This window comes from Phacochoerus africanus, chromosome 15 (assembly GCF_016906955.1).
Source record: "Phacochoerus africanus isolate WHEZ1 chromosome 15, ROS_Pafr_v1, whole genome shotgun sequence".
NCBI classification, from domain to species: domain Eukaryota; kingdom Metazoa; phylum Chordata; class Mammalia; order Artiodactyla; family Suidae; genus Phacochoerus; species Phacochoerus africanus.
In genome coordinates this window covers 137491265-137503697 of record NC_062558.1, presented here as the reverse complement: position 1 = coordinate 137503697, position 12433 = coordinate 137491265, and the positions used below count along the sequence as shown (strand labels likewise).

The window sequence follows — 12433 nt, the reverse complement described above, 5'->3', positions numbered from 1 at the left end:
CGCTGAGGGGGTGGAAGTGGGGTCTTACCCTCCACAGAGGGGCCACCTCCACTGTCCCCCGGCCATGACCACACCCCGGCCCTTATTTCGATTGCTGGCCTTGACTGCTGCCCACCTGAGCTATGGGACAAGGTCCCCAAATCTCTCCAGCCCCAGGCTGTCCACCTGTCCCACACCCCGGCTGGAGCTTGACTAACTGTTGTAAAGCCCAGCGCCGTCCCCTCACTCAGGAGGTATCAAGTGACAAGAGGATGAAGGGCTGGCATCACGTCACTGCTCCTCTGAGCCAAGCCCTTGGCCTGAGGCTGTCATGGATGGTCTGGCTTAATCCTCACAACCCCGGGGGCTGATGGTCCTGCATCTGATTCGGTTCCGGTCTGAACTCTCAGGGGAAGCAGAAGGCAGACCCCCCTGGAGGAGGGGCCACGGTCAAGCTCATCCATGACAGAGCCGCTCGAGCACCTTGGAGACAGGGGGGAGTATTTACTGGGTGGATGGGTGGATGTGCTGCACAGACCCGACTGCAACGTGGCTCAAAGCACCGTGGCTCTCTTTCGCCCGGGAGACCTGCAATGGTCACCTCGGGTCCCCACCTGGCGCTCCGTTTTGCCAAGATTCCATAGGTCCTTGGGAGCCCTGACAGTGACCGCTTGGTGGTGCAGAAACCCCTCCTAGAGGGCACACCACAGGGGAGGGCAGGCAGTGGCACCTGCACAGTGGGATCCAGAGCTGGTGATGCAGGCGTGTCCTCCCCCAGCACATCCCCCTCTGACTCCACCACGAACCCCGACCACCCTCAGCCTGGCTCCACAGGCAGCACTTTCCTGCAAGAAGCCTCCCTCGGGAATGCGAATGGACCAAAGCCAAGAAACACGGGTTCCTGGTAGTTAGAGAAGGTTTCCGAATGAGCACAAAAAATCCCAAGCACTTTTCAGCAATCAGCACTATTAACACAAAACCGACTGGAGCACATGGTGACAATTATCCCAGGACAACTATCACAGCCGCAGCAACACTCTCAGTTCCTTCCTCATTTTTTGTTTCCAAAAGGTATTTGCAATTTACAAAGTGAGCCATACACAAAACAGCTCTTGTCCCGTGAGCAACTACTATGTGCTGGGTCCTTTCTACGCCTATCACCCTCACTATGATTCCCTCCTGGAGGCTCCACGGAGGAACCGACCCAAATCCAGTCCAGAGGAAATGCAGGAGCCATAACTCGACAAAAATCCTCAGCCTCTGAGAGGCAGCTCTGCACACACTGCGTTAAAAGGCGTAGAAAGAACCCAGCACATAGTAGGTGCTCACGGGACAAGAGCTGTTTTGTGTATGGCTCACTCTGTAAATTACTGATCCCTGCTGTGATGCTTTCGGGTACGGATAAAGGAGATACGGTACACATACACATGATGGAACTCTGCTCAGCCACGAAGAGAACAAAATAATGCCATTTGCAGATGGACCCAGAGACGCTCATACTGACGGAAGTAAGTCAGACACACACAGACAAACATATGATACCATTTACATGGGGAATCTGAAAATATGATACAAAGGAACTCCTTTACAAAACAGAGACAGACTCACGGACACAGAAAACCAAAGCATAGCTACCAAAGGGGCGGTCAGGGAGTTGGAGAGGGATAAGTTAGGAGTTCGGGATTAACACATACACACAACTGTATATAAAATGGGTAACCAACGAGGGCCTACTGCATAGCACAGGGAACTAGAGTCGATATCGTGTAATAACCCATAATGGGAAAGAATACGTAAAAGGATATGCATACAAATATATATATATAACTAATGACTCTGCTGTACTTGAAATGAACCCAACACTGTAAATCAATTATACTTTAATAAAAAATGAAAAAAAAAAGAAATGAGATCGCTGGGAAAAAAATGCGAGTAACTGATTAGGACGCATGAATTGGTTTAATACAACCCATAGAGGCAGAACTCCTGGGTGAAACATTTTTCTCACCACCGCATTCATTCCAAACCCTGGTTTCCAAATGTTCCGGGATCTTATCAGGAATTAGAACAGCATGAGGGCTCTAAGTGCCTCCTAGAGCAGCAGGTGGCTCGCCAGGTACGACCAGCAGAGGGCACTAAATGCCGCAGAATCCACCCATCTCCAGCCCCCTTGTCACCCACTTAAATAGCAAGGCCAGTGACAACGTGCCAGTCCCTGGCCTTTCACCCACGAAGGGTCTGCACAAGCTACCTGATGGGCACAGACACAAATCAGTACAAAAATAATGCTTCCGCCAGCAATGACGTCCACCGTGTAACTTGATCTGTATTTCATCGGTACTTGCTTGCTCACCAAAGGTTAAGTCCTGCGGGCGGAAAGCACATCCTTCTCCAGAACCAGATGATCAACACGGTTCATTTCCAGACAAGGCAGACTTTACCTGCATACCCGTCAAAAGCCAGCCAGCTCTGCATGTGATTAAAATTGCCTTAACCTCCCCCCCCCAAAACTTGGTGTTCCCATCGTGGCTCAGCAGTAATGAACCCGACTAGTATCCATGAGGATATGGGTTCGATCCCAGGCCTCGATGAGTGGGTTAAGGATCTGGCGTTGCCCTGAGCTGCGGTGTAGGTTGGCAGCTGCAGCTCCGATTGGACCCCTAGCCTGAGAACTTCCATATGCGCCCCTGAAAAGCAAGCAAACAACAACAGCGAACCCTCCATTTATGCCTCTTTAAGACTGTTCTTTGGGAAATAACCCCAGGACAGGCAGCCGGCGAGGTTCTGCAATGCGGAGATGAATACAGTCCAGTCCTGCCCTAAAGCAGCTCCTCTGAGCTGGGAGGACAGTGGGAAACAGCCACCCAAGACCCTGCTCCCCAAGCTCTGGAGACACGCGGTCACAGAGCCAGGGAAGGAAAGTGGGGGCAGGGACTCACCGGGGAGTCGCCAAGGCTCCCCCAGAGGCACAGTGCCGAGGGGCCCGTCCAGGACACAGGGGAAGGACGGAGGCTGGAGGGCAGCCAAGGCATGACCGACTGTCCAGACAGCGGACCTCTGGTATGGGTCGGAAGCAGAGATGAGCAAATGCAGAACGATGGGGCTGGACTGAGGAGGCCCTCGAATATGGTTAAAGGCTCATTTCCCATCAACAACCTACGTTATTAGAATGACCAGTGGCATGAAACAAAGATGCCCATTCCTGGGCCCATCTCCAGATGCAGGAAATCCAGACTGATGGGGAGTGATGGGTTCCACAGACTGAAATTGAAAACCATGGCTGTGAGCAAGGACCTGCATTGAAGTTTCCAGAGCAAGTGCCAGAGCCGCGCGAGACGGGGGTCAGCCTTTGCTGGTCCAGGGTGGTCCAGGCACTTGGGCATCACTTGGAAGCTCATTCGGAATGAAGACTCTCAAGTCCCACCCCAGACCCCCCACCTCTTCAAAAGATCCCTGGGTGGTTTCCATGCATATTCCAATCGGAGACGTTCTGGTCGAGGCACTCGATCGGGACAGCGGGAACGGGATCTGAAAGGGGTTTCGAAGGCGGGACCCACACAGATGGTGACGAGTGGGGCGTCGAAGGCCCCGGGATTTCCATCCTGGGAGGTGGACTATGGGAGGATGACGCCTCCTTAGCCGAGACAGGGAGAGTGGGGCCCCCAGTTTGGGGGTGAAGATGATTTTAGCTTTGGAGCATGAAACAATAATATAAGCCACCAATCCTTGAGTTCTTATGACGTAGGACAGGCTCGCTGAGGTTCTAAGGCAAAGTACCACACTGGCCCTCCCCGAAATCCGAGGAGAAACGTCCCGTGGTCCTTGCAGGGTGATGACAAGTTGGATTTCAGGGGCTGTGGACCATTCTAGGGGCAAGAGCAGGGGCCTGGGGCTTGGCTGGAAGGAGGAGGGCTTGAGCCCACTCCGGGGGTACGTGGAAGGGAGAGAGTGAGGTGGGGTGCTCCTCGGTCAGGGACGGGACAGGGGACTGGGCAGGCGACGGGCAGCGGCGGCCAGGGAACAAGGACGGAGGCGGGTGGAGGTGGAACACGAGGCAGGAGAGGGGTCCTGCCACCCCTGGCCCACTCTCCCAGGCTCTGCTCCCGTCCTCCCTCCTGGGCGACCCGCTCTCCCTTTTTCCCCTCCTTGGTCCCGCCAGCTTCCGATGTCCAGCACGTCTGAGATGGACCCTGTCTCCCTGGGTCACACCACCCTGTGTGGTTTAAAGTCACTGGGGTGCTGGGCAGGTGTCCCCCAGCCGCCCCAAGTGAGTGGACCACGGGGTCTTTGAGGGCCTGGAGTCCTCCCTGGGCCAGTGTCTTTGAGGAGGGGCTGCCTGGCTGACCCCTCCTGCCAGATGGACCTGAGCTGCCCTCTCCAGCCGGCCCTGGCTGTCCTGACCAGACTGCCCCCTGCAGGCCCAGCCGGGTAGTGCCTTCTCTGCAGCTCCAGCCCCGCCCACCGGTTCTTCTGGTCTCAATTACCAAACAGAGAGAGCGGTTCCTTCACAAAAGAGCAGATGAGGATTTGGGAGCCGCCACTCTCAAGATTTAGGAATATACTAAGTGAAGTCAGTCAGACAGTGAAAAGGCAAACAGCATATGATATCACCTTTGTGTGGAAGCTAAAAAAAAAAAGGATACGAATGAATTTATTTGCAGAGCAGAAACAGACTCCCAGACTTTGAAAAACTTAGGGCCACCAAAGGGGACAGGTTGGGGGGTGGGAGGGATCGGGGGGGTCTGGGACTGGCACACGCACACTGAGGTCTATGGAATGGCCAATAGGGACCCGCTGTACAGCACAGGGAACTCGGCCTGGTGTCCTGGGATCCTCTATGCGGGAAAGAATCTGGGAGGGAATGGATGTGTGCGTATGTCTGCCTGGGTCACTCTGCCGTGCAGCAGAGACGATCACAGCCTTATACAGGAACTAGACTCCAAGGAGACTTAAGAAAGGATTTAAGAATATACCTATAGACGTACGACTCGGTCACCCTGCTCAACTGCAGAGACTGGCACAGCCCTGCCAATCAACTACACTTGAATAAAAATAAAAACAAAGCCATTGCACTCAGAGCCCTCGGGACACCACGTCATTCCTCATCCACGTCCGGCCTCCCGAGAGGGAAGGAGCAGTGAGCATCACTAAAGCTATGTGCTTTCTAAAATATTTAACTATTGAACAGCATCTTGGTCTCATCAAAACGGGAACCTATTAAGCAGTTCTGTTCAAAACCTCTTCTTAAAAATTAAGAAAAATTCTAGAAAAAATTAACATATCCGTGTCCATCACAGCAATATTTTGGGGAGAAAAAAAATCCCTTTTACCTATGAACTCTATCAAAATAAAATAAGAACGTGAACAGAATCCTTAGTCTCGATACATACTCATCTTCTTCAATTAATTTCTTAGCCTTGTCTTTCTTCTTTTTTTCTTCTTTTTAGGGCCACTCCCACAGCATCTAGAAGTTCCCAGGCTGGGGTAGAGTCGGAGCTATAGCTGCTGGCCTACACCAGAGCCACAGCAACGCGGGATCCGAGCTGTGTCTGCAACCTACACCACTGCTCACAGCAATGCCGGATCACCGACCCTCTGAGCGAGGCCAGGGATCGAACCTGCATCCTCATGGATACTAGTTGGATTTGTTTCCGCTGTGCCACAATGGGAACTCCCTTGAGAATAAATTTTAATGTTGTCCTGTTCATAACCTATATACGTTTTGCAGAACCATTTCTCTACAAAAGTTTTAAAAGCTGAGAGTTTGGGGTTTGGTTGTATTCGGTGGTTGTGTTTTATTGAATATTTTCCAACTCCTTTAGAACAGAACGAAGCCAACATTTAGGGCCTCGTTTACTGAGACGCTGGCCATGTTTAAACATGCAGGTGGATTTACACAGTAATTCTCTGCAGGCCCAAACGTTTCTGAAATCGGGGGATGAACAGAGAAGAGAAGGGCCATGCCACACGCCGACAAGAACGTGTGAAAACTCAGCATCGGCTTCATTACCAGGCACCTGCAGTCCAATTGTTCTTGCAGTGACCACCATTTGTAAAGCCTGCCACTCACAGCTTCTCCTTTAATGAGAGAGCGGCCAGTTGGCGTGGACGCAGCTATGCATGATCTGTGCACCACAATCAATCCCCAGAGTGAAACGCGGACCCCAGACACGAAGCTTCGCCCACATGCACCTGGCCCCGCAAGAGCCAGGACCAGGTCCCCCGAGGCTGAATGCTTTCATGGCATTTGCGGTGCCATCCGCAATTGCTCCGGCGTCCCTGTTGGTGGGGTCACTTCGAGTTGGGCTTGGATTCCATAAACTGGAATGAACAATTTTCTGTTTGGAAATCACTGTCTGAGGATGACGCGGGGCCAGCTGGCCTCGTCGCATGGTTTGTGAACTTCCTCAGAGGCTGTCCCTTGACCTTCGGTAAGTGCCCGGCGAAGCCTGGGGTCGGCAATGAGCAAAACTGACAAAGAAGAGGACCTGCTGGCTCTACATGAAGAGTCATGCTTTGGGGCGGTAGGTCCTGCGGCTTCCACCCTGAGGCACAGAGTTCCCGAAGTGGCCACGATGCAGAGGCTGAGCCCACAGTCCTTTGGACCTGGAGGAAGGACAGCAGTAACGCTGGAGACCACACGGCCCCCCATCTCTCGGTAAGAAGGCGCCTGGTGCCGAGACTCACCTGCCTGCGCTGACCCTCCCGTCAGGAGTGTGAGCCACAGGGGGAGGTGCCACCTCCAAGGGTGGGGACCCCCCCCTGGGTGAGCCAGGACACCTCCCGCCCTACCCCGCAAGCCCTGACAGCAGGTGAACAGCAGCGCTTGTCGGCTTTCTGGGACCACGGGGGTCCCCTCTGTGATCATCCTGGCAGGAGTGTGGGCTCCTCCTCCCGCCCTCACTTTGCCCCCCACCCCGACACTGGGGGGCAGTGGGAGGGTAACTTGGGGGCCTGGGAGCGGCAGCGGGGCCTGTGAAACTCCATCCTTGCACCCACAGGCGTGCTTTGAAGGTGCCCCAAAGGGTCTGGAAAGCAGTCTGGGGTCACCCGAAAGGGTGGGTGCCTCTGCCCACCTTGAATGAGACGTGGAGGTGCCTGGGGCAGGGGTGGGGGGACCACGCTTCAGCAACTAGGTTTACACACACATTTGATGTCAGAGAAATAAGTTTACTTGCTGGTTAGGTGACGTCTCTAGACTTACAAGCATCTGCTGGTTGTTGGCTCCTTCCTCCTTCGGCGATATTGACCGAGCTGACCGTCTGCCAGGGTCGGGAGAGAACACTGAGCAAACCGAGCTTGCGCGTGCGCAGGAGAGGGGACGTGGCTAAACGACCACTGTGCCTACCCAGAGAAAACCACGACTCGCAAGGCCACATGCACTCCGATGTTCACTGCAGCACTATGTGCAATAGCCCAGACCTGGAAACAACCGAAATGCCCCTCGGCAGAGGAGGGGATCCAGAAGATGAGGTCCATACACACCACGGAATGTGACTCGGCCATCGAAAGGAACGAAATACCAGCATTTTTAGCAACATGGACGCACCTAGAAATTATCACGCTAAGTGAGGTCAACCAGACAACGAGACCCCAACATCAAATGCTTTCCCTGACATGTGGAATCTGAAACAAGGACAGACGGAACTTCTTTACACAACAGGTGCTGACTCACAGACTTTGAAAAACTTATGGTTTGGGGGGTGGGGGGCATGTGCTGGGGGTGTGAGAGGGAAATCCTATACAACTGGATTGTGATGATTATTGTACAACTATAAATGCAATAAATCCATTGAGTAATAAAAAACAAATAAATAATAATAAAAAAACCGACCACAGTGCAACCGTGACCTGAGGGACGGGCACCCAGGTGGTGACCGGACGCCCACCCGTCCGCGGAGGTCTGAACGGCCACCTGGGGAGAGGGGCCTTCCCGGTGAGGGGTCCCCTTCTGCCGTGATCACGAGTCACTCGGCGCTGCTGGGGGCGTGGGGCCCAGGAGCAGAACGAGGCGAGCTTCCTCCAGCTGGGCGGCGGCTGGTGGCCCTCTGACACCTGCCCACGTGGGCCAGGGCCAGGCATATACCATGTCCCCGGCTCCCCAAAGTTTCCTGGGGAACGTCGGTCACAGAGCCCTTCAGAGGCAGCTGGAGAAGCAGAGGGTGGAGGGGCTCGGGGTGGGCAACTCAGCCGGGCAGGCGGTGCGCGCAGGTGGCTGAGGGCGTGCCTCCCAAGGAGAGGCCTCCCCTGCACAGAAGCCCCGTGGCCCAGAGGCGGGCAAAGCGGTGCAGGTGCCTAGGAACTGCAGACCAGGGCCACTCCTCACCCAACCTGAGCCTGACGAGTGTGGCTTAGGCTGCCCCTCCTTTCTGGGAGGTTCCCTGTGAGACAGGCTGGTGCCACTCAGTGTTCCCAGGACTCGGAGCCGTGCTCCTCTGGCCTCCAGAGCAGAGGGAAGCGCCCAGGCCCCCACCCAAGTCAGAACCACCCCAAGGCCACGCACTGCCTGCCTGGCTCCACCTCGGCCGAGGGGAGGGTGGCGCTCGCTGCGGCCCCGTGCCTCTCGGCCCTTTGTTTCTGTAGGACGGAAGTCAGGCCCCTTGAGGCCTCCTGAAGCCGTCAGCCACCAGGCCTGCCCGATGGGAGGGGACATGGCTGGTGCAGGCGAGGGTCTCTCTCTGCGCTGCTTACGCAGGCCTCTTCAGCGGAGGGGAGGTGGCCCACCTGTGCACCCAGCTCGGTCGTGGGCATGTGGCGATGGAGTTTCCCAGGCCCCGCCACTGTTCTCAGGGCACCCAGTTACTCACCGGCTGCCCCCACGTGTCAGGTTAGGGAGTAAAGTGAGGGCAGGAGGAGGAGCCCACCCTCCTGCCCAGTGGTCCCAGTTCCTGAGAAGCACTGCTGTTCACCTGCCATCAGAAGAGACGGGGCTCTGAAAACAAGAGCCCCCGGGAGCACAGACAGACAGCGAGCCACTCACCCCGGAACCAGACGGGGCAGCACGGCACCAACTTCCTGAAATCACCTCTCCTAAGACCAGTCAGGCCTTTTCTGCCTGCCAGGCACGGAGCGGAGTCCTCCCAGCCTCCCGATAAACCCCAAGGGAGCAGGGCCCACTAGCAGCCTCGGGGCCTTGGCTAGCTAAGGGTCCGGCCTCTGATCCCAGTCTGCCTGCTTTCTAGAAAATCACAATATTACTCATGGAGCAAGATGATGATTTTTTATGCCCTGGAGAAGAACAAAAGGAAGAAAGGTGTGTTTTCATGGTCATTGGGAAAAAAAAAAATCCAGACCTTTCCCAAGCTTCAGGTGTGAATATACGTACAGCGGGTAAGAGATTTGCAATAATGATCGTAAAACCTCTTAAGCGATAAGATGTGCAGACGCAGCATGTTCCCCATGTTTCCAGAGCATCCCTGCCTTTTCGGAGAAGGCTTTGCTTGTTCAAAAGGAAAAGATGCAAACGGGCACTTTTTATCTGAGTTGGTGAAGGTTGGAACTTAATTGCTTCTGAACAAAAGCAATTGCACACATCTAAACGCAAAACCATTGAAACATCATTAGAGGGAGAAGGGCAAAGACGTCCATGGGGGAGGAGAAGAAGCGGGGCGATGGATGAGGAGAGGCTGGGTGGTGTCCGGGGGGGGGCCTGTGCCACCCACGATGTCCTCTGGGTCCCCTGGTCCGACCTCCTAAGACAGCGGCCCAAGAGGCAGGCGCCACCTCTGGCTTGGCCAGGCGAGGACAGGGAGGTCAGGGGGTGCAGTGGCCGCCACCCAGGCTGCCAGGGCGGAGAGCGCTGGGGGAAGGAGGGACATGCTGTTTGCAGCCTGGGGCACGTCCTGGGCCCCGGGGCGGGCGAGGGTCAGGCCCCACAGCTGCCCATGGCGTGGACATATTGTCCAGAGTCCATTTCGGTTCCTGGGGTAACACAGACCCCTTGGGGTTCAGGAAAGTGAATTATTTTTTGTCTTTTTAGGGCCACATCCACAGTATATGGAAGCTCCCAGGCTAGGAGTCGAATCAGAGCTTCAGTTACCAGCCTATACCGCAGTCACAGCAACACCAGGTCCAAGCCGCATCTTCGACCCACACCACAGCTAATGCCAATGCCAGATCCTTAACCCACTGAGTAAGGCCAGGGATCGAACCCACATCCTCATGGATACAATTTGGGTTCCTTACAGCTGAGCTATGACGGGAACTCCAGGCAAGTGAATTCTGAGCACACCGCGGGGGCTGTAGGAGAGGAAGTCCTGGGTGTGGGGGGCTGTGGAAGGCTGAGGGGGGAAGGGGATGTGCTCGATCCCGGGCACACCTGTCCTCTGGACCTGTACACCTGGGAGTACACAGAAGACCTGGGGAAACAGACGATTCCCCAGATTCCCCAAGGCAGGTCTGAGCACACCGCGGGGGCTGTAGGAGAGGAAGTCCTGGGTGTGGGGGGCTGTGGAAGGCTGAGGGGGGAAGGGGATGTGCTCGATCCCGGGCACACCTGTCCTCTGGACCTGTACACCTGGGAGTACACAGAAGACCTGGGGAAACAGACGATTCCCAGATTCCCCAAGGCAGGTCCTGGGGGGAGGGCTTCGGGTCATGGTCTGTAACTCACCGGAAGGCGAGGAGCATGGCCCAGCGAGAAGGGGGCGAGGGGAGCATTGGGGGGGGGGCATGGTCCAGAGGGGGAGGGGAGCTTTAAGGGGAAGGTGGCACCCGGAGGAGCTGGCGTGGGGACCGACGGAACAGTGGGGTCAAGTTTGCAGCCTGTGGACCAGCCAGCGGGTGAGTGATGCCCTTCAGGGAAGTGCGACGCTCACAGGGAGCTGCCAGGAGGCAGGTGACCTTGGCAATGGATGAAGGACCTGAGAAGAGCTGAAAAAAAGGAAGAGTGGACGCTGGGACCACTGACACCTGAAGGCTCCTGGAGAGAAGGGGGGTGAGAGGAGAGCTGACGAGCAGCAGGGGGAGGCCAATCTCTGTGAGGCCCTGGGAAGCAGCAGCACCAGTCCCAGGGCCCCAAGGCCTGTCCACCAGGGGGCGCGAGGCCTTGCTCCCTGGTGGCTGTGACCACACCCGGCTGCTGGTGGCCTTTCTCCTCCAGTGGCCCCGGCAATGGTGGTTTCCACATGTCCAGCGGGACTGGCTTTGCTGGGACTCTGACTTTCACTCTCCTTTGGACGGAAAACCACAGCACGAGCTCAGATCCTCCACCTGACAGGTAGATTTTCCAGAATCTGGGTCTCACTGAAGTCCTGGCAATTCAGACCCTTCCAGACATGAGGCCCCATCTTTAAAGTGTAGCAGAAAACTCCAGTACACACGCACCGGCTACGACCACGGTCACTAGTAGTTGCCCTCTGGTCAGTCCTTAGCCGTGCTCTCCCCTGGCCCAGCCCAGGATCAGTCGTCAGACGCAGGCTCAGGTGGCCCCAGACCCTCGGCTGAGAGTCCCTGGAATCGGGGCGTTTTCCCAGCAGGACTGGGAGTTTTGTTTCAAACACCACAGGCTTATTTGAGGACCGCCCCAAGTAAAAGTCCCCATGTGGACTCCTTTCCATTTAAAGAAGTCCGCAGCGGAGTTCCCGTCATGGTGCAGCAGAAACCAATCCGACTAGGAACCACGAGGTTGAGAGTTCGGTCCCTGGCCTCGCTCAGTGGGCTAAGGATCCGGCGTTGCTGTGAGCTGTGGTGTAGGTCGCAGATGCAGCTTGGATCCTGCATTGCTGTGGCTGTGGTGTAGGCCAGTGGCTACAGCGCTGATTAGACCCCTAGCCTGGGATCCTCCATAGGCCGCGAGTGAGGCCCTAAAAAAGACAAAAGAGAAAATAAATAAACAAATAAAAATAAAAATAAAAAGTCCACAGAAATGGACACTGTGATTAGACATAGATCTTGAGTGGCTCAACGTTCATGACAGGGCAGTGGGTGCGTGACATTTAATTTCTCTCTTGCCATTATTCTTCTCTTGTGTTCATGAGGTTGGGGGCTCGAAGGAGACCAGCTGTGTGGTTGGGGGCTCGAAGGAGACCAGCTAGGCGGGCACAGATTGCCCAGATACACTGGGCAAGGCTGCCCAGAGAGGCTTAGGCTGCAGGGAACCTGCAGAGCTTTGCACAGAGGACCTGGCTCCCATGGCCACGTCAGGTCCTGTAAATTGAGCCTTATTCGATTCAAGATGATTGGATTTGTTGGATGAACGGGAATGTTCTAGAAGGAAGAGGGCATAAAAGGTAGGGATAGGAGCCCTGGAGATTCGACCTCTGCCCACATTTGACCGGTCTCTTGGAAGCTTAAGCTACTAGATTCAGGGGGAGAGCAGGCGGCTGTGGATGGATGTCTCCGTTTCCTCATCTGTCAAGTGGGTAGGACGCCTCTCACGGCTCCCTCCTCAGCTGGCCATGCGCTGAGCTGACCTCCTGAGTGCGAAGATTAGAATCTGGAGGAGACATTTACC

The 12433-nt window shown here is 55.4% G+C and overlaps 1 protein-coding gene across 3 annotated transcripts in view; it reads right to left on the bottom strand.

The window, feature by feature from the left end:
- PTPRE (protein tyrosine phosphatase receptor type E) overlaps positions 1-12433 on the bottom strand; it is a 164919-nt gene that overhangs the window by 44068 nt on the left and 108418 nt on the right. The gene's annotated exons all lie outside the window — the stretch shown is intronic.